The following is a 21,836-nucleotide window of genomic DNA, read 5'->3' as shown; positions in this document are numbered from 1 at the left end:
CACACACAAATGAGAATATCACAATAAAGTTCAAGATAATAGTCTCAACTCAAAATTCTGAACTATCCTTACCCACAAATCCCTTAAAATTTTCCTAGCTTTTAAAAAAATTAAAAGTAAATTAATATTCATTTGTCTAAAGTCAGGCACAGTGGCACACACCTGTAGTTCCAATTACTCTGGAGTCTAGGGCCAGGAATTCAAGAGCAGCCTGGGCAACCTAGTGAGACCATCTCAAATAGAAAATATAAGGTGTTGCTTTGCCATTATCCAGTATATCCCAATCCCTCTAGTACCCAAAACTAGAGGTTTGACTGTCACCTGGTTTGACTGTCCCCATGATCAAATGTTCAAATTGATAATGCCACAATTTCTGGTTTTGTTTTTTTTTTCCTATGTAGTATCATCAGCACCTCAGTCTGGAGATGTATCAAAGTAACATTTTCCACAATTTCCAAATAACTTTTTAGAGGTGTTTATGGTTTACTTTTTATACTTTAGAGATTTACTAAATCTTTTTTCAAGTGGATGTTCTTTACTAATACATACTACAACAAATCTTACCATCTACCATCTCCATATTTTTGTTCATATTTTAAATTCTCTCAAGTCCTTTTCTAACTACAGAATAATCACATTAAAGAGAAGAAAACTAGGGGCTATGGCTGTGGCTCAGTGTTCGAGTGCTTGCCTAGCACCTGTAAGGCACTGGATTCAATTCTCAGCACCACATAAAATAAATAAATAAAGTCATTTGTGTCCATCTACAACTTAAAAATTTTTTTAAAAAATTTCTTTTTTTCTTTAAAGAGGAGAAAACTCTTACAATTTTATCTCAGTAAACAAATTAAAAACCAAGATAAGGTTTATTCATACACTTAACTGTTAATGATGTACAGGAGCAGAATGATGACTAAGCAGAGTTTTTTTGGAAAGCAAAATATCAACACTTGATGTGTAAATCATCAGTTGAGACCCAGATGTTCTTTTCAAAGCTATTTTTTTAACCACAACTACGCATTAGAGTTGACAAATTATAAACTAATAAGTGAGACTACCAGAGAGCCAAGATCCAGCCCAGAATGCCCACACTGGCCTGCCAGGGATTCAGGCTCTCAATAGGCCAGGTCCACCCTGGCAGGCCAGTGTGGGCAGACACCTACCAGAGCCTAGCCTCCAGCGCAGGACAGCCTCTTGCGACCAGCAGACAACCACAGGAGGTCAAGCCCAGCAGCCCAGATTCACCCACACCAGCCTATGCAGGTCCCAGGCTCACAGCAGGCCCAGTCCACCCCTCCCCTGGATGGGGGCAGACACCCTTCAGAGCCTAGCCTCTGGCACAGGACTGCCCCTTCAGACCAGCAGACTAACCCATGAGAGGTCAAGCACTATGGCCCAAATCAACTCACACCAACTTGCACAGGACCCAGATCCATGATGCAGTACCTTTCACTGAGGGACACCAGCAGGGTCTGGAAACCCAATATCAAGGTGAGGTACAGGCAATCTGCACGGGTAATATCTCAGATCCACACTGCAAGAAAGGAAGATACACAGACAACAGGAAAAAACAAGGGAGGAAAATGCTCCAAACAAACCAGAACACTATAAGAACAGAACCTATGGAAAACAAAGTTGATGAAAAGTCAGAGAAGGACTTCAGAGGTTCATAATTAACATGATCTGTGAATTAAAGAATGATCTAAATGAGCAAATACAGGCAAAATTGATCACTCCAACAATGAGATAAGAGAGTAATACAGGTAGCAAAAGATTACTTCAAGAGATAGAGACTCTGAAAAAAAAATCAGAAATCCTTAAAATGAAGGATACAATAAATCAAATAAAAAAACTCAATAACCAACAGACTAGATCACTTGGAAGACAGAACCGTCAGATTATGAAGACAAAGTATTACAATTTGGAAAATAAAGTTGAACACACAGTGAAGATAGTTAGAAACCATGAACAGAACATCCAAGAATGATGGGACAGCATCAAAAGACCAAATCTAAGAGTTATTGGGATAGAGGAAGGCACAGAGTTTCAAACCAAAGGAATGCACAATCTCTTCAATGAGATAATATCAGAAATTTTCCCAAGCATGAAGAACGAATTGGAAAACCAAATACAAGAGGCTTACAGGACACCAAATGTACAAAATTACCACAGATCTACACCAAGGCAAATTATAATGAAAACGCCTAGCATACAGAATGAGGTTAGAATCTTAAAAGCTGCAAGAGAGAAGAATCAGATCACATATAGGAGGAGATCAATTCATATCTCAGCAGATTATTCAACCCAGACCCTCAAAGCCAAGAGATTGTGGAACAACACATACGAAGCTCTGAAAGAAAATGAATGCAACCAAGAATCTTATATCCAGCAAAAATAAGCTTTAGAATTGATGATGAAATAAAAATCTTCCATGAAAAACAAAAGTTACAAGAACTTAAACTAAAAAGCCTGCACTACGGAACATCCTCAGCAAAATATTCCAAGAAGAGGAAATGAGAAACAATGATGAAAATCAGCAGAGGGAGGGATTACACTAAAGGAAATTCTAATCAGAGGAGAAACCAAGTCATGTTAAATACCACAAATAAACAAAAATGATGGGGAATACAAATCATGTCTCAGTAATAACCCTGAATATTAATGGACTAAACTCACCAATCAAAAGACATAGACTAACAGATTGGGTCAAAAAAAAAGACACAACAATATGCTGCCTCCAAGAGACTCATCTCATAGGAAAAGACATCTACAGACTGAAGGTGAAGGGTTAGGAAAAATCCAACCCACTAACGTGGTCTGTGAAGCAAGCAGGTAGCATCCATCCTCATATCAAATAAAGTAGACTTCAAACTAAAGTCAATCAAAAAGGATAAAGAAGGACATTACAAACTGCTCAAGGGAACCATACACCAACAAGACTGAACAGTTACAAATATATATGCCCCAAACAATGCAGCAGCTATGTTCATCAAACAAACTCTTCTCAAGTTCAAGAGTCAAATAGACCATAACACAATAATTTTGGGTGACTTTAACACACCTCTTTCATCACTAGATAGATCTTCCAACAAAAGCTCACCAAAGAAACTATAGAACTCAATAATACAATCAATACCTTAGACTTAACTGACATATACAAAATATTCCAACCTTCAATTAGAGAACATACTTTGTTCTCAGCAGCACATAGACCATATACTATGCCACAAAACAACTCTTAGAAAATATAAAAAAGTAGAGATACTACCCTGCATTCTATCAGATCATAATGGAATGAAATTAGAATCAATGATAAAATAATAAGAAATAAAATCCACTCCAACACCTGGAGACTAAATAATATGCTACTGAATGAACAATGGGTTACAGAAGACATCAAGGAGGAGATTAAAAAGTTTTTAGAGGTGAATGAGAACACAAACACAACATATTGAAATCTCTGGGACACTATGAAGGCAGTTCTAAGAGGAAACTTTATTGCATGGAATTCATTCCTTAAAAGAAGAAAAAGTCAACAAATAAATGATTTAACACTACATCTCGAAGCCCTAGAAAAATAAGAACAAATCAATACCAAAAGCAGCAGAAGACAGGAAATAATTAAAATCAGAGCTGAAATCAATGAAATGGAAACAAAAGAAACAATTGAAAATATTTACAGAACAAAAAGTTGGTTCTTTGAAAAAAATAAATAAAATTGACAGACCCTTAGCCACACTAACTAAGAGAAGGAGAGAGAAAACTCAAATCACTAACATACTTGATGAAAAAAGAAATATCACAACCGACACTACAGAAATACAGAAGATAATTAGAAATTATTTCAAAAACCTATACTCCAATAAAAATAGAAAATATCAAAGGCATCAACAAATTTCTAGAGTCATATAATTTGCCCAAATTGAATCAGAATGATATACACAATTTAAACAGATCAATTTCAAGTAATGAAATAGCAGATGCCATCAAAAGTCTACTAACAAAGAAAAGTCCAGGTCCAGATAGATACACAGTGGAGTTCTACAAGACCTTTAAAGAAGAACAAATACCAATACTCTCCAATTTATTTCAGGAAATAGAAGAAGAGGCAGCACTTCCAAACTCATTCTATGAGGCCAATATCACCCTGATTCCAAAACCAGGCAAAAATACATTAAAAAAAAAGAAAAAGAAAACTTCAGACCAATATCTCTAATGAACATAGATGCAAAAATTCTCAATATAATTCTGGCAAATTGCATACAAAAACATATCAAAAAGATCGTGTACCATGATCAAGTGGGATTCATCCCAGGGATGCAAGGTTGGTTCAAGATATGAAAACCAATAAATGTAAGTCATCACATCAATATACTTAAAGATTAGTCTATTGACTTATCATATGATCACATAAGTATATGATTATATGATCATCTCAATAGACACAGAAAAAGTATTTGAAAAAATACAGCACCCCTTTATGTTCCAAACACTAGAAAAACTTGGGATAATAGGAACATGTCTCAACATCATAAAGACACTCTATGCTAAGTCCTAGACCAGAATAGCTAAAGCAATCATTCTAAATGGAGAAAAATTGAAGGCATTCCCCAAAAGCTGAAACAAGACAGGGATGCCCCCTTTCACCACTTCTATTTAACACAGTTCTTAAAACACTGACCATAGCAATCAGATAGATAAAAGAAATTAAAGGGATACACATAGGAAAAGAAGAACTCAAATTGACACTATTTGCTGATGATATGATACTATACCTAGAAGACCCTAAAAGTTCCACCAGAAAACTTCTAGAACTAGTAAATGAATTCAGCAAAGTAGCAGAATATAAAATCAACACCCATCAATCAAAGTATTTCTGTATTTCAGTGATAAATCCTCAGAAAGGGAAATGAGGTAAACTACCCATTCTCAATAGCCTCAAAAAAAAATAATAAAATACTTGGGAATCAACAAAAGAGGTGAAAGATCTATATAATGAAAATTAAAGAACCCTAAAGAAAGAAATCAAAGAAAACCTTAGAAGACAGAAAGATCTACCTTGCTCTTGGATAGGGAGAATTTATATTATCAAAATGACCATACTTCCAAAAACAATATACAGATTTAATGCAATTCTAATCAAAATCCCAATGACATTCCTCATAGAAATAGAAAAAGCAATCATCATGAAATTCGTCTGGAAAAATAAGAGACCCAGAATAGCTAAAGCAATCCTCAGCAGGAAGAGTGAAGCAGGTAGCATCGCTATACCAGACCTTAAACTAGACTACCGAGCAATAGTAACAAAAACGGCATGGTATTGGCACCAAAACAGACTGGTAGACCAATGGTATGAAATAGAGGACACAGAGACTAACCCACAAAATTACAATTATCTTATTTTAGACAAAGGTGCCAAGAACATGCATTGGAGAAAGATAGCCTCTTCAACAAATGGTGCTGGGAAAACTGAAAATCCATATAGCACAAAACTCAACTCAAAATGGATCAAGGACTTAGGAATAAAACCAGAGATCCTGCATTAACAGAAGAAAAAGCAGGCCCTAATCTCCTTCATGTGGGATTAGGCCCCAACTTCCTTAATAAGACTCCTTTGGTGCAGTAATTTAAATCAAGAATCAATAAATGGGATGGACTCAAACTAAAGTTTCTTCTCAGCAAAAGAAACAATCTGTGAGGTGAATAGAGAGCCTACATCTTGGGAGAAAATCTTTACCCCTCACACATCAGAAAGAGCACTAATCACTAGGGTATACACAGAACTCAAAAAGCTAAACACCAAAATAATAATAATAATAACCTAATCACTATAATGGGCCAAGGATCTGAACAGACTCTTCTCAGAAGATGATACCCAATCAATCAACAAATATGAAAAAATATTCATCATCTCTAGCAATAAGAGAAATGCAAATCAAAACCACTCTTATGATTTCATCTCACTCCAGTCAGAATGGCAGGTATGATGCATACAATCAACAATAAGTGTTAGCGGGGATGTAGGGAAAAAGGTACACTCATACATTGCTGGTGGGACTGCAAATTGGTACAGCCAATATGGAAAGCAGTATGGAGATTTTTTGGAAAAATGGGAATGGAACCACCATTTGACCCAGCTATCCCTCTCCTCAATCTATACACAAAGGACTTAAAAGCAGTGGAGAAGGGACACAAATATGAGAATGGGAAAGCAATGGTAATAATTATGTGGACTGTCTCTTTTTAGAGCTAAGAGGAAACAGGTGGCAGTAAAAGATGAAGACAAAAGATTCAGAAGAACAACAACAACACAATAAAGGCAAAACATGCAAGTTCAGAAAAAGGGTTTTAAAAAGAAGAACAAAGGGCCGAGAGCAAAGAGAATAAGATAGTCCCAAGGATACATCTTATAAACATTCTTAGGGCATCTCAGGATCATATCCACCAGTTAAAAATATTATATCAATGCACAGTTACTTTATAAAGATGACCTAAATAAAATGTAAAATTTAAGTACTGAGAAGACACACACTTACCATCACACTTGACTTGTAGCAAACAACCTGGACCTGTGCTTTGTTGCATGTTCCATGTTCACAGGCTGTACATAGTCATCACCATAACCAATCTAAATGGGATATAAGGAGTTGAAATGACCTCATTCATTTACTTGAAGATGGCAATAAGAATTATGATATCTAGACTGTCCAAAGACAATATTGTCTTAAGCTTTCTTTATCTTATCTCTAAGAAGAACATAATATTTACTATCATTTGGTAAATAAATACTAATTATGTCAGGATCTTAGTAACTTCTGATGATTTCTAGGTATCTATGAATATTTGGAGCCTTCACACTTTAAAATGCAACTTTTCAAGCTATTAAATATGCAGTCTAAAGATAAGATGTAACACAGGAAATCAAACCACTTAATCAATAAAATATAATTAACAGATGAAGGATGTCAGAATCTCTGAAATGAAACTTATAAAGCATCTAATAGATAGTATTAACAGTAGTTCTTGACCATCAGTCCCATATAATACACTTCAATTTATCAGAGCTTAGATTGAGAGGAGGAGTAAAGTGGGTAAATTAAAAAGATTGAAAAAAAATCACTCTCAGCCCAAGAAATCTGATTTGTTCTCTGGTTCAAATTCACTAATCACTACCCATAGTTAACACATAGTAATGAGACCTTTGCAGCATCCTCACCAACAGTAGTACCTCAGCCTATGACTAAACACTTCTAGAATAAGGAGGAGCTCACTACCTAATGAGTACTGTACTAAACTGAATATGCAGTTTTAAATGTAAAAGCCTGATAATGTTTTAAACCGTTTATTCTCTACTGATATAACTGTTCTATACTTTTCACATTAACTATCTGATACCTACTAATTTTAAACAACTACATTTGCTAGAAAGATATTACATGGAACTAAAATTCTCCCTATACATTCCACCAAGTAGTCTGCTTATGTCCTCAGAAATTAATCCTTATTCCATTTGACAGCCGAGCTGATATTTTAAAACATACTTCCTAATACCCCTCCTTTCCAGTCTTCTCTTTTCCATATCAAAAATCCTCAATTCCTTCAGTTAGCCAGAAGACTATAAAAGAGGGTAATAAGGACTCAGTCAGGATACCATAAGGGGACATACAGGTAACACATTGAAATGGTAGAACTAGCAATGTCACACAACTATATGAATGCATATGCTCACACAAGAAAAGAGACTAAAGTGACTCTGAGATTTCAAGTCTGAGGTCTAGGAGGACAATGGTTCCATCCTCAAAAACAGGGAATGCAGATGGAGAAGACTAAAGTTAAGATGGGGAATTCAGTTTAAGACACTGATTTAGAAGTTGGTAACAAGTAAACATGATTATGATCTTTCCCAAATCCACTCCATTAGTTACTCTTGCCAAGACAAAGGTACATCCATGTTATTGAAGCTAATAACACTACATCACATTTAAACATAAAATACCGCATTTATTTGTCAAATATTTGAGTAGCTACTTCTACAAGGTATTAAGGGAGATAAAATAATCACTAAGGGAAATAAAACTTACTTCCTAACCTCATTAACCTTCCATTCTAATAAGCAAGATGTTCATAACTACCATAACATAGCTGGATGTGGTTATATCTCACAATAGAGATACAAAGTAATACAAAAGAGAAATATTCCACCATCCAATGAGAATATTTACGGACGAATCACAGGGCAATATCACAGGGTAAATAATCACAAATGGCTTTCTTCAATACAAGGAACAAGGACATGCTAATAACAAATCTTTCTATTCTGAAAATAAATACAGGAAAACACTAGACAGATTAGTTAGGAATAAGTTGAAGTATTCTCAACAATTATGTCTATTGTTAAAGATTAGTGCTGAATTGTATCATCAGTCAATAAAAGACCATTGTTTAAAATGTTCACAAACACAATTGTTTGGGCTTACAAATCTAATTGTTTGATGTCACTTGTCATTCCTAATTTTAAATAATATATCAACTGGAAAATGGAGCCACAAGTTTAAATCTTTATGAAGGTTAAAGTTGCATATTCTTCATATGATATAAATATTCTAGAGTTTCTGTAATTATACATTATTATACAGTTTAAAATTGTTATGTTTACTTTAGTACTTTTACAAACAACTGATTTTTACAAAGTCTAAGAGTAGTTTAGTAAAAACTTAACTACATTTTAAATTGATAACATAATCACACAGAAAAAAATAATTCAATTATTTTTGAGCACCTACTATATATACCTTTAGAGGGATATATTCCAAGGACAAAAAATTCTAAGGGCAAAGAAATCTTTACTTGGTGGGTTTGTTGTTGAAGGAAGTAATGATCTAGTAATTATAAAACTATTTATGTGATTATAGGATAAAATAAGTGCTTACATACATTGATATTATTGAGAATCCAAGTTCTTCCTGTGAGAAAAAGGAGATACCAATATGAATTAGTGCTGAATTTTTGTGTGTCTGTCCATTTAAAGGGTTGAGAATCAATGACACCCCATAGCAATGAGCATATTCAATGCCCAGATCTTGGGTCCTAAGCATCATTTTGCACTAAAATGAACTCAGACTCAATCATAAAACGGATGATTCCAGATCTCAAGTAGGTAACATACAGAAGAGCCTGGCACATCATAGGGTACAAAAGAGGGAAAAAAATGCTTACATATAAATGTGGACACATCCAAAAGCCATAGAAACCAGTCTGAAGGGACTGCAATTGACCAAACTTGGGAAATCACCATTTGGCAAGTACCAATGCAATGACTGATCCAAGCAAGAATTATCACTGGCTAAAACCACTAGGTTAAAAAAAACAACAACAACAACTCTGGAAAACAATACCCACATGATCTCAAAATATCATCCCCACTGACTGATTATTAAAAACAAAAATGAGGGACAGGGGATGTGGCTCAAGCGGTAATGTGCTCGCCTGGCATGCTCGGGGCACTGGGTTCGATCCTCAGCACCACATAAAAATAAAATGAAGATGTTGTGTCTGCCGAAAACTGAAAAATATTTAAAAAAATTCTCTCTCTCCCTTTAAAAAAAAAGGAAACAAATGATATTTTTAGAATACAGAAATCAGGCTAAACTAACTGATGGACGTTAACATCATCAATGATGGAACAAACTATGTCATGATGAAATGAAAAGTTTGTAACATTACCTAGGTAAGAGAGGGAAAACTATTAACCTGAAACTAATTGTGAAGAAACAGACATATCAATTTTGTGAAGCAGTCTACAAAACAATTAGTCTAGACTCTTAAATAATGTTTTCTTTGTGCATGTGGGTGGGGGGTTGTATTGGGGATTAAATCCAGGACCATTCTACCACTGAGCTACATCCCCAACCCTTTTTAAAAAATTTTTATATTTTGAGACAGGGTGTAGCTAATTTACCCAAGCTGGTCTCAAACTTATAACCCCTCCTGCCTCAGCCTCCAAGTAGCTAGGACAAAGGCATGTGCCACTGTGCCTGACCAATGACAATGTCTTTAAAGAGAAGGAAGGAAGGAAGGAAAGAAGGGAGGAAGGGGGGGAGGGAGAAGATGGAGAATGCTCTAAATAAAAGAAAACAGAGACATGGCAATCAAATATAATTCATGATCTCTGACTGAATTCAGTATATTTTAAATGCATTATTGGGATATTTGAAAAAATCTAATTGTTAACATGTACTTTACATTAGACAATATTATCATATGAAGGTTAAATTATTTGGGTATGCTAAAGGAGTTACTGATGTAGGAGAATGTCCCAGTTCTTAGAAGAAACATGATGAAGTAGTTAGGGGTGAAGTGCCACTATGTCTCCACCTTACTTTCAAACAGTTCAGTGAGAAAAAAAAGTATATGGGTACATTTAAATACAGACAGCACTTGTGCAACAGCAAGCACAAGCCCAAATGAGGCTAATGAATTTGGTGAAGGATATAAAGTACATATATTTGTAGTACTAACTCTTTCAAACACTTTATTATGGGTTTGAAATTTTCAAAAGAAAAAAAATTGGAGGAAAAAAGGTGAAAGTTAAGTTGACCTTTAGAACAGTAGATCAGACTTTATAGAGCCTAACCACTTCTTCACCCTACTCAGAAGGGCTAAAAGGAGTATAACATTCAAAAAAGGTATGGCTAAAAATAAAGATAATCATTCTAACAAATAATGAGTAATCGCAAACCAATCCACCACCAGTTTTCTTTTCTTTTCTTTTTTGGTACCAGGGATTGAACTCAGGGGCACTCACGACTGAGCCACATCCCCAAGCTCTATTTTGTATTTTACTGAGTTGCTAAGGCTGGCTTTGAACTCACAATCCTCCTGCCTCAGCCTCCCGCCTCAGCCTCCCAAGTCACTGGGATTATAGGCCTGCGCTAGGCCCAACATCAGTTTTCTACCATAGTGGTAGACTAAACATAATCTCTGCTTAGGATTCCCTGAGAGGTGATGCATGTACAACAGTGAATAAACAAAGCTATCTTATATATTATTTTCCCCAATATAAATACAACTACCAAGAAATTCTTTTTCTCAAATTGAGCTTTATTTTATACAGAGCCCTAAAACTAAAACATTGTCACAAAAGTTCAGATGATTTCACACCCAGTATCACTATGATAATAACAGTACTAATCATTTAAATTCTGTACCAAGAATTTTGTTAACCCATATACATATATCATTTAATCCTCACAACAAGGATAAGGCAAGTACTACTATTATCCTAAACTTATAAATAAAACAACAAAATCTTGGAAAGTCTACATTGCTTCTGTAAGGTCATACAGCTAGAATATACCAAGAGATCTTGAATTCAAGTAGGCTGACTCCAAAGCCCATGACTTTGTTCTATACACTATATTTTGTCACTTCACTATGAAATGTAAAATTTAAACTGATTGTATTGATTCAATAGATATCAACAATTACATACATGAGACACTTCAAAGAAAAATCAAAAGCATGCGTTTTTCCCAAATGCACATTTATATTTACATATGCATAGAATTTAACCAGATGTGAGTTTACTGTCAAATCCCAAGAAAGTTAGAATTTAACCAGATGTGAGTTTACTGTCAAATCCCAAGTAAAATAATGACACTTAACTGTATTACTCAGTATCTATTGGTACATATGGTTTTAAACACTTTATTATGGGTTTGAAACTTTCTTTTTTTTAAATAACAAATCTTCAATTTATTTGAAGCAATTCCATTTCAAAAACTTTTAAGTTACAGCAGTCACAGGAAAAACAGGTAACAGTCAGAAACAATAAAAGAATGATCATGAGTACTGATTTTTTATTTGTTTTTAACACTGTCATGGCTTTATTCAAAAACACAGTTGCACAAAAGTATTAACCTCAAAGTTTAAGGAGAGATTCTTAAAGAAGTTAACACACTATATACATAGTGCAATACAAAGAGCATTAAAATAGGACCCCAAAATTCTACAAAATATAAAACCTCCTCTTACTTATTTGCCTGAAAAACCACCCACAAAGCTAAATAAGTTCTTAAAAGTTATCTGGAGGTTCACTATGTGTTGTTTTCAAACCAAAAAACTCTAATTTTGATTACACAATAAGATGATTGATAAGAAAGTCAATATATAGGGCTGGGGATGTGGCTCAAGCGGTAGCGCGCTCCAGTGGCATGCTTGCGGCCCGGGTTCGATCCTCAGCACCACATACCAACAAAGATGTTGTGTCTGCCGAGAACTAGAAAATAAATATTAAAAATTCTCTCTCTCTCTCTCTCTCTCTCTCTCCTCTCTCACTCTCTCTTTAAAAAAAAAAAAGAAAGTCAATATATAGATTTCATTTTAAAAATAAGTATTTGATAATCTGGACATAGTATGTAATGAGAATTCTTAGAGACTAAAGCAGGGCATATCAATTCCTAAAAAATTAAGAGAAAAAATGTTAATGTTCTGTACTTTCTGACCCCCCCTACTAAATTTATTCCAAGTGTTTTTTTCAGTCAGTTGTGCAACTGTTTTAGTTTCTCCACAAATAACCTTTAAAACGCCAAGTCATACATTTTAAACTAAAAAAAAAAAAAACAAGCAGCAGCAGCACTAAGTAATTTAAATGTGTCCCAGTAGAGAAGATAGCTTCAATTAGTTTACTGACACTTTTTAAAACCTTACAAATATTCAAAACAAAGAAAAAATTTTTAGATAGTCAAGATGAACAAAGCAATTACCTTGAACATGGAGCCTCCATGACAAAAACAGAGACATACTTGTGTACTCATTATATTTTATATAGTAACCATGTAAGTAAGCACATACTCATACTTATCCCAATATTCTTTTATTTTAATGAACATTCACTTGAAAATAAGTCTTAATTTTAATATTTAATCCCAAACATTTTTCCAACTGCCTACAATATTCCAATTAAATGCTACAACTGGTAATGCTTTAAAACTATAGGAACAACTAAAGGTTCTACTCAGAAAAATTATAAATACTGCACAGGGTTGGTATCCAAATAATTTGGGATGCCAACTTAAAAACTGACTTAAATGTCTAATTATCAACAGGCAATGAACACTGATACTTATTCAAAAACCATCCTCTGCTTCTTTACTTTCTTCATCCTACTTATATGGTCTTACGTGTTGTCAGTCAAGAAAGATTTACAATAAGCAGAGCTTGATGCCTAAAATTGTATCAATAACAATATTTGTATCTCAGAAAATTCTCAGTTTCTTCTACTCTGTTTAAAACTCAGAGAGATCTGAAAAGGTGGTGAGGTATAAGACTAAAGGTTTTCTGGGTATCCAGAAGTTTCCAGCTTTCTTTTGGAATAGAGAGAAGGGAGTCAACAAGAAGGGAAGGTGATCATAAAGAAACTGATAAGAAAATGCACAACTAAAACAAAACAAAATAAACAACCATTGGCAGGTCATGATCTGCAGCCTAAAGAGAGGGCTCATCTGCGTGTCTCACTTAGTATAGGCAATTTTTCCTTCAAAAATAAAATCTTATCAATCACCACAAAATCCATGAATTATATTACGGACTAGAACCTCTCCCAAATCCACAAACTATATTGCTGAATAGAACCTTTATTATTCTGCTTCTACTTTACAACTTAATTCATGTGACAAAAAAACCACCCAAATATCCTTAGCTCCTTAAAAAAAAGCCAATGCCTTCAAAATAAAGATCCCTGGAGCATCTCTTTTTTTTTTTTATTTTTTATTTTTTTTTTAATATTTATTTTTTAGTTCTCGGTGACACAACATCTTTGTTGGTATGTGGTGCTGAGGATCGAACCCGGGCCGCACGCATGCCAGGCGAGTGCGCTACCGCTTGAGCCACATCCCCAGCCCCCTGGAGCATCTCTTTAAAAAAAAAGTAATAATAATCAACTTATTCAAGAGACTACTGTTAATTCATATTACAGATGACTGTAATTTCAGTTAATTTATAAATAATTTTAAAATCTTATGAATGAAATGCACAAAACTTCACCTGTGTAAAAGCAATCATGTTTTAATTATGGACTAAAAATTACTAATACAATGTACTTGAACTTGAATTAGAAAATTAAGCTTCTAGGGGCTGGAGATGTGGCTCAGCGGTGGCGCGCTCGCCTGGCATGCGTGCGGCCCGGGTTCGATCCTCAGCACCACATACCAACAAAGATGTTGTGTCCGCGGAGAACTAAAAAATAAAAAAAAAAAAAAAAAATTAAGCTTCTAAATATAATTGCTAGAGAATGTCTTAATGGGGGGAGTGTCAATGAAATTTTTTCTCTACATACAATATGATCATTAACAGACTAGTAAATCCTAACTGGAATGATAAGGCAAAAATAGTAAAACCACACTTTTCTATAAAAAGGAACACATTATATTCTGTAGGGATGGCTATTGTACATGAAAAAACAAAGATGTGATCACTCTACTGCACACCCAGGAATGCTGGGGAATCTGGTCTTAGAATGATCTAGTCATCTTCTTCCTCTCTACCATCTTCAGCATCTTGTTTCCTCTTCTCCCCTCAGAGACCATTTTCTTCCTCTTCCTCCTCCTCTTCCCCTTCATTTACATAATCATCATCATCTTCTTCATTCTGAATTTCTTCTTTCATCAAGTAAGAAAGGCCCACTTCTTCTTCTCCCTCTCCCAATTCTGATCCTGCTTCATCTTCATCCTCATCCTCCTCATCACCTTCCTCCTCATCTTCCTCATTTCCTTCAGGTGGACCAGCTTCATCTTCCTCTTCATCTCCATCACCTTCATCTCCATCCTCATCCTCATCCTCTTCAGGAGTCAGGTGCTTCATTATCTTCCTGATCAAATCCATCTAAGTATGTGATTTGTTGCAGCAATTCAAAGAAAGTTTCTCTGTAATCTTCCAGATTTGTGATCTCATAGTTAAACATGTCAAGAGTTTTCAAATTTTTAAGATTTTGCAGAGCTTCTACCATACTGAGATCTTTGATTTTTGTTTCCATTCAGATTGAGGTAGATAAGATTTGAACATTTTTCTGCCAGGACTTCCCAGCCTCCAGAAATTATATTGTTACTAAATTCCAACTTTCGAAGTTTGTTTAAGCTGGGAAATTGGGCCAATGAACTTAATTCCACATTAGCCATACTCAGAAACTCTAGTTCTTTAAGTGTTATTCAGGCCTTCAATTTCCCCACTGACACACAGGCAATTATCAAGAACTAATTCTGTCACCTCCTCCAAGGCTCAGTTCCTTATCTCCATGTTAGTCCTCTTCTTCATCTCCATGTCCTCCTCCTGCTCTTCTGCTCCTACTCTCTTCCTTTCCCCTTTCCTGCTTGTCCCACTACCCCCTAACCCTAAAATTTTTAAAAGATTTGGAAATGAATGAAAAAAACCCACAAATTCAAATGCCCAGTACCACCAGATAGATGTGGGGGAGAAAGAAAAGAATAGCAAATGGAGTCCAAGGAGTTGGGACTCTAACTCAGCTGCCCCCACCTCTTTGTCCACATACCCACTCACGCGCATGCACACACACACACACACACACACACACCAGCAGTTTCCTTCCCCTTCAATGGCTGCTCCGGGTTTGAAACTTTCAAAAGAAAAAAAGTTGGAGGAAAAAAGTAAGGTGAAAGTTAAGCTGACCTTTAGAACAGATGAGACTTTTTGAACATAGGTTCAAAATAGACAGCAACATTTTTCCAGATGCTTTCATCTAGAACTTCATTCTCCCTCATTCAAGAAGAAACAATGCAAAAAAACCCAAAAAACAAAAACAAAAAAACCTTACTATAAATTTACCATTATTCAAATATACTAAACAATGACACAAAAGGGAAAAATAACTAAGAATTAACCTTGAACACTACTGCCACAATAAAATAATTTTAATAAACAAAGTATGTCCCCCTAAACCTGATCCTCTTTCAATGTTCTGTTTCTCAGTGAATTTCATCACAATCCATCCAGTTAAATAAATCAAAAATCTAGGTGTAGCCAATAACATTTTGTCTTTTCAACTTTCATATCTAATGTAATTCCCAGTTCTACCTCCCCAACATCTCTGAAATTCATTCACTTCTAACTAATTATCTTTTACAATTTACCTCCACCTTCTCTAGATTAATACTATCTCTCAGTGGGCTACTCCAGCAATCTCCTAACTGGTCTCTTAGTCTTCTGCCCTTGATAATCAGTTCTTCCTCTGAATAAATAATTTCAAATACTTTTTCATATCACTTAACATAATTGTAAAGTTAAATCTCTTTATCTGATTTACATCTGCTTCCTCTGTTACAGTAAATTCTACAAAGGTAGTAACTATATTTACTCACTACTACATCACTGTGGCCTAGAAAAGTACCCAATTATAAATAAATGCTAAATGATTGAATGTGTGTCAGAGATTACATCACTCATTGTAAGGATACCTTATGACATCAAGCCTCCATCACAGAATTTTATATTTAACTCTGAAATTAAAATTCATCTTACTATTATACTCTTAATCTGTTTAAATAACAATATTTCTTTTCTCTTACTGAATCATAAAATAATGATGCTTTTTGGAATTTTTTTTAATCTCATGATTCACAATTCACCTGGGGGGCTCACTCATTTCAAACTGGTAATCTAGCCTTTCTTCTTCCTTGGCTACTATCCCACTCTCAACAATCAATAATTAACAAACCTATAGATTCTTTCACCAATATATTTCTTTATTCCATTTTCAATAAAGTCACTCTAAATCTAACTCCTCATTACTTCTCATCTGAGCTGTTACTGTGACTTCATTTATTTAAACTTTTTTTTTCCAAATTCAACCAACATTGTGCACTTACTACATGTAAGAAAACTGAAGACACAAAGTAGCTCTGTATTTACCCCTCTCTCTAATTGCTCTCCCTAAAATTTAGCCTTAGGAATTTTTGTTCATTTTATGCTTCTATCTCTAGAATTACTCTTCTCCCTATTCCTACCTATAAAATCTCTACCCACTATTAAAATTCCAGATTAAATCTCATCTTCATAAAACCTTCCCTAGTCAACCTCTCTTTTCGACTTTAACATTCGAAAATGCATACAATCTAACAATTATTACCTATACTTTCTGCTTCCTTAGGCAAAGTTTACACTTCATATATTCTTCTAGACTATAAACTCCCCAAGAGCAGAAGTTTCTGTTTGTCTCTTTTGTTCACTGCTCTATCACCTGCACCTAGCAGAGTAACTGATACAATAAAGCTACAAAGCAAGATCTTTATACATCCCAGGATGCAGAACAAATCTTTGCAACTGTAGTACAGTGGGAAGAAAAAAAATAAAAATTAAAAAAAAAAAACTGGACTGAAAGACATACACTCTTTGAGCTTCAGTTTGTTCATTTGCTAAATGTAAATAATAATCAGTGGCTCGATGAACTGTTACAATTAATGAAGATAATGCTTCAAAAGCATTTGGTACAGATGCCAGGCAGGTGGCACATACATGTAATCCCCATGGGGATGGAGGGGTGGGGATGGAGGGATGGAGAGTTCAAAGCCAGCTTCAGCAAAAGCGAGGTGCTAAGCAACTCAATGAGACCCTGTCTCTAAATAAAATACAAAATAGGGCTGGGGATGTGGCTCAGTGGTCAAGTGCCCGAGTTCAATCCCTGGTACACCCCCATCCCCTGCAAAAAAAAAAAAAAAAAGCATCTGTATAGATAAGGACAAGAGAACACTTATCAGTGAATGTTCTGATGATTGTATTAAAGAGTAAGAAGTATTCAATGACTATTAAACAAAATCTCAGAAAAGTATCAATTTGAAACTCAGGAATATCGGGAAAATATTTTTAAATTTGAATAATGTCTAGCTTCTTAGGTTTTTCCATTAAAGAGTTCCATGAGTTAATTAATTCTGAAATATACATTTAGCCCCAAATTTTAAGCATGGCTGAAACCATTTCAGATTAATTAGGAATAATCCCAATTTGATAATACAAGTATTAATGTTAATTTTATGGACAGGTATAGATTGTATTATTAAAGAAGAATGATAACTTACTATAATATATAATACAATAATAAGAACAGTAGTTGCAAACTCTTTTGAGTTAGAAGTGGCAAACTCATTTGAGTTGCGTTAGTCTCAGAAAGCAAGGGAAAAAAATTTTGTCTACAAAACACTAGTGAATAGTATTCAAAGCCCTTTACCAAATCTAGAAATACTTCATAATTATCACAAACACCTTTTTCAATATATGTACATCCCATTTCACAGAAAAAAAAAGCACCAATAGCTTTCAAACTTACTAATTATACAACTTCTTATGTTTTCTGCTTTTTAACTTTAAACAGTTTTCAAAATTTTATAGCAAGTGAATTGATCAGCAATTCAATACAGCATCAGATTACCTGACTAACTAGAACCCCTTCACTGTTAAGGAAAAAGCTTTATCAATTTGAAACTCAGAAAAGACATAGATTTTTCCTTTAAAGCCTTTCCAGTTCCTCTAAGTACTTTCAATGATTCATAATCTAATTATAAATCACAAGCAAGAAGGAAAGACCACTCCCTTGTGCATCTATGTGCTATCAACTGACACAAAATCACTGCAAAAAAAAAAAAAAATCCATTGGGACATACAGTACGGAAAACAAAAGAAAATTCCCATCTAAGTCATTTAAACATAAAAGGCTGTAGGACAAGGTATTCTCCTCAAGTCTAAGGCAGTAGCGGACTACATATAGGAAAATAATACAAAATGAAAATGTAAGCCAAAGAAGCTATAATAAAAATAAATTCAATAAGCAAAGTCAGAATTGGCCGTTGTAACTCAGGGTCATCATATGTTAAGAATGTATCCTGAACCTTCAATCTCAAAAGTGAAAATCAAATAAAATTAGTGAACGTTAATATTCAGATAGAAAGGCATCAGAATTCCCAAGGTAAGGTGTTACAGTTTGAAACAGTGACAAAGACCACAAGAGGGGACAGGGAATAGGAATGAGAAAATGAGATCTTAAGAATTTAGTTTTTTGTGTGTATATTTGTTTTTGTTTTTGTTTTCCCCAGAGAGAAATGGGCACGAGGAAGGGGCCAAACAGATGAGACAGCTCAGGGCACAAGATCGTGCCTGGAATACCTAATAAAAAACCGCAATGAAAGAGAGCTGCCCACAGGAAAGGCTTACGGTTTGTTATCTTTAGAGCCTAAGACAGGGTAAGGAGGAGTCAGAAGACAAATGACACTGGAAAGCGGAGAGGAGGGAGGCGCCAACGCCTAGAAGAACCCAACTGTTGGCCATAGGGTCTCCACTGGGGGCAGGGCCCCCCAGAAAACCCTGCCATTTGGGAGTTAGAGACGCTAATTCCCGACCTTCTCGACTCCCCTCGCCTCAAGCCGACCCCTCACCGAAAGAGAAGGACCCGAGAACTGTACAAATGTGCAGGAGCCACCAACCCAGGAAACGCTCCACCTCTAGCAACGGCCGCCACAAAACCAGCCGCACGCAGACGTTCCAAACTCGACGTCGCAGCCTCAGCTCCGCGGCCACGCGGCCACCGTAGTAAGAGGAACAGCCTCTGCCGCGAGCCCGCAGATCAGCCACTTCCGGGGCAAAGCCTGGCGAAGAGCGCTGAGGAGCACTGACCTGCGCTCAGGTGGCCTCCTACGTCCCGCCTTCCCACGGGTTTGCCTCCCGTAGCAACCGCTGATCACTCGTGCCACGAGGGCAAAGCTCAGAGAAGGCTTCTTAAGCAGTGTCTCTCTGATGGACTAAACCTTGCTACAGCTGTCAAAAATGTTGAACAAGTGGACTTCAACTACCAGCATGCCTTGCAACACCACGCTTGCTTTCGGCTCAAGAACTACAAGACCCAGTATGCACGGCGCCCTTCATTCTCACTGTCAGACAGTTTAGACCTCTCACCAAGCCACATTGTGATAAAAATACCACTATTGTCTTAACCTGTTGCAAGGGTACTTGGAGCCAGGCTATAGTTAGGACTCTAGGTTAGGTAAAATACCCAGATACGTGCGCACTCACTTTCCATCTTTACATTCTTTTTAAGGATTGAAACACAACAGTGCAGAAGAGGGCTCACTTTTAAAAGATGTTGAGGGAATGACTAAATCATAGTAAAAAGAAAATTTTATATGATTTTGCAGTACTGCAGATTCTGTTGGCGCAATTACTGCCAGACATTCTCCTAAAATACCTAGGAAATTATAGTAGAAACTCAAAGTAAAAAATAAATTAAAAAAAAAACAATCTGTACGTCAGGACTATGAAACCACATGGGAATGAAAACCTTCCAAAATGCAGAATTGAAAAATTCTAGATTAAACTTGAATCATTATTTTCCATTTTTAAATGTGAATTTGTTTATTTTCATCAAAAAACAGCTCTAGGTTAACTAGAGCTACTTACGTTTCATTCATGTTCTGGGGGCAATCAAATAACCAATCAGAGTACAAAATAATACATAGAACATTTGTTAGAGTGAGCAAGCAAAGTAACCCTCTTCTTGCCTATTTACATAGCTTGTGGTTCCATATATAGACGGACAGAATTCTTTTGATTATTTAGGAGAGAGAACATGCATCTAACAAGCCATCTGGATGACTTTTTCTAACTTCCATAAATAATTGGATGACAAGAATAAGGTTTATTTTTAACTTACTATATTAACAAGCCATGAAAAACAATGCTTGGATTCATAAAATAATTATGTGATAATTATGCAAAATTAAATTGTGTGACTAACATAAGCTTTAGGTTTCTATGGATTTATAGCAAAATAAATTTTAACTGGTTAGAAAAACAGAATAGAGGACTGGGGTTGTAGCTCAGTGCTAGAGCACTTCCTAGCACATGTGAGGCATGGGTTCAATTCTCAGCACCACATAAAAATAAATAAATAAGATAAAGATATCCTATCCATGTACAACTAAAAATATTTTTAAAAGAAAAAGGAAGTAGAATACCTTTCATTTTTACAACTTTATATGCAAGTCACAGAGGGATCTTATATTCCATAACACTGACAGTATCAGCTACCACACAAACTGCTTTCCAACTTCAATGTGATAAATTATGCAGCACTAGCAAGTAAATATTTAAAATCTATGATCATGGAAAACAACTGCTGCTTTCCATACTTGTGCACCAAAACAATATGAATGCATTGAGGGAACATTTTCATTGGAGTGATTCAAAGGTAGTGTTAATAAATTATAATTAGGTTATCTGATATTTATAAGTGTTTGTAGAAGACAAACACATAATTGTATCCACTTATTAGTGATGTTATTAAGGAACCTTTTAAAATATGCTAAATATTTGATAAACATATTTCTAAAGCAGTCTCAATGATGGGTTGTGAAATGAACATGGAAGAGTATTTAAAGAGTACATAATTTATGTAACAGACTTTGTTTTTAGAGATTCTTGCAGCTGCAATACTCAGCACTGTTCTCTCCTGTAAATGCATTTTGGACGTTCCAATTCAACCAATTGCCAACTACACCAGAGTCAATACTGGTCAAACTGTTTAACAAATAAATAATAAGTACTCCTAGCGGCAAAGCACTCTAAGCACTCTGGGCTGTTTCTGAAGCCCAGATAAATTAGATAATTAAGAAAGATTTAAAGGAAAAAGAAAAGTGGAGAGAAGAGATTTAGCAGAATGGAAAACAAAGTAAAATATGTCTAACATTAACTTAATAATCACTTGTACACTCAGTTAATTGGAAATCTATAATAGTTAACATGCCTTCTAAGAGTCAAGAACTGCATCTTAAATATTTGTGTCA

General features: G+C 35.3%; 1 protein-coding gene and 1 pseudogene across 7 annotated transcripts in view; both read right to left on the bottom strand.

Moving 5' to 3' along the window:
• The window catches only part of Atg4c (autophagy related 4C cysteine peptidase), a 93,580-nt gene extending 73,858 nt beyond the window's left edge, over positions 1-19,722 (bottom strand). For 2 of the 7 annotated variants that reach the window (XM_026408739.2, XM_026408743.2), the window contains exons 1-3: positions 19,434-19,564; positions 8,935-8,963; positions 6,537-6,628 (exon numbers count right to left, since the gene is read on the bottom strand). The gene's annotated coding sequence lies outside the window, so the exon portion shown is untranslated. Of the gene's footprint in view, positions 1-6,536; positions 6,629-8,934; positions 8,964-19,433; positions 19,565-19,671 lie in introns of those variants that run through there. The other 5 variants (XM_077791109.1, XM_026408740.2, XM_077791110.1 and 2 more) reach the window with 5 other exon arrangements.
• Positions 14,521-15,315, bottom strand: LOC113196703 (acidic leucine-rich nuclear phosphoprotein 32 family member E pseudogene; annotated as a pseudogene).
• Positions 19,723-21,836: the final 2,114 nt, after the last annotated feature.

The sequence above is a fragment of the Urocitellus parryii genome, chromosome 11 (assembly GCF_045843805.1).
Source record: "Urocitellus parryii isolate mUroPar1 chromosome 11, mUroPar1.hap1, whole genome shotgun sequence".
Lineage (NCBI taxonomy): Eukaryota > Metazoa > Chordata > Mammalia > Rodentia > Sciuridae > Urocitellus > Urocitellus parryii.
This window is presented reverse-complemented; position numbering and strand designations above follow the sequence as displayed.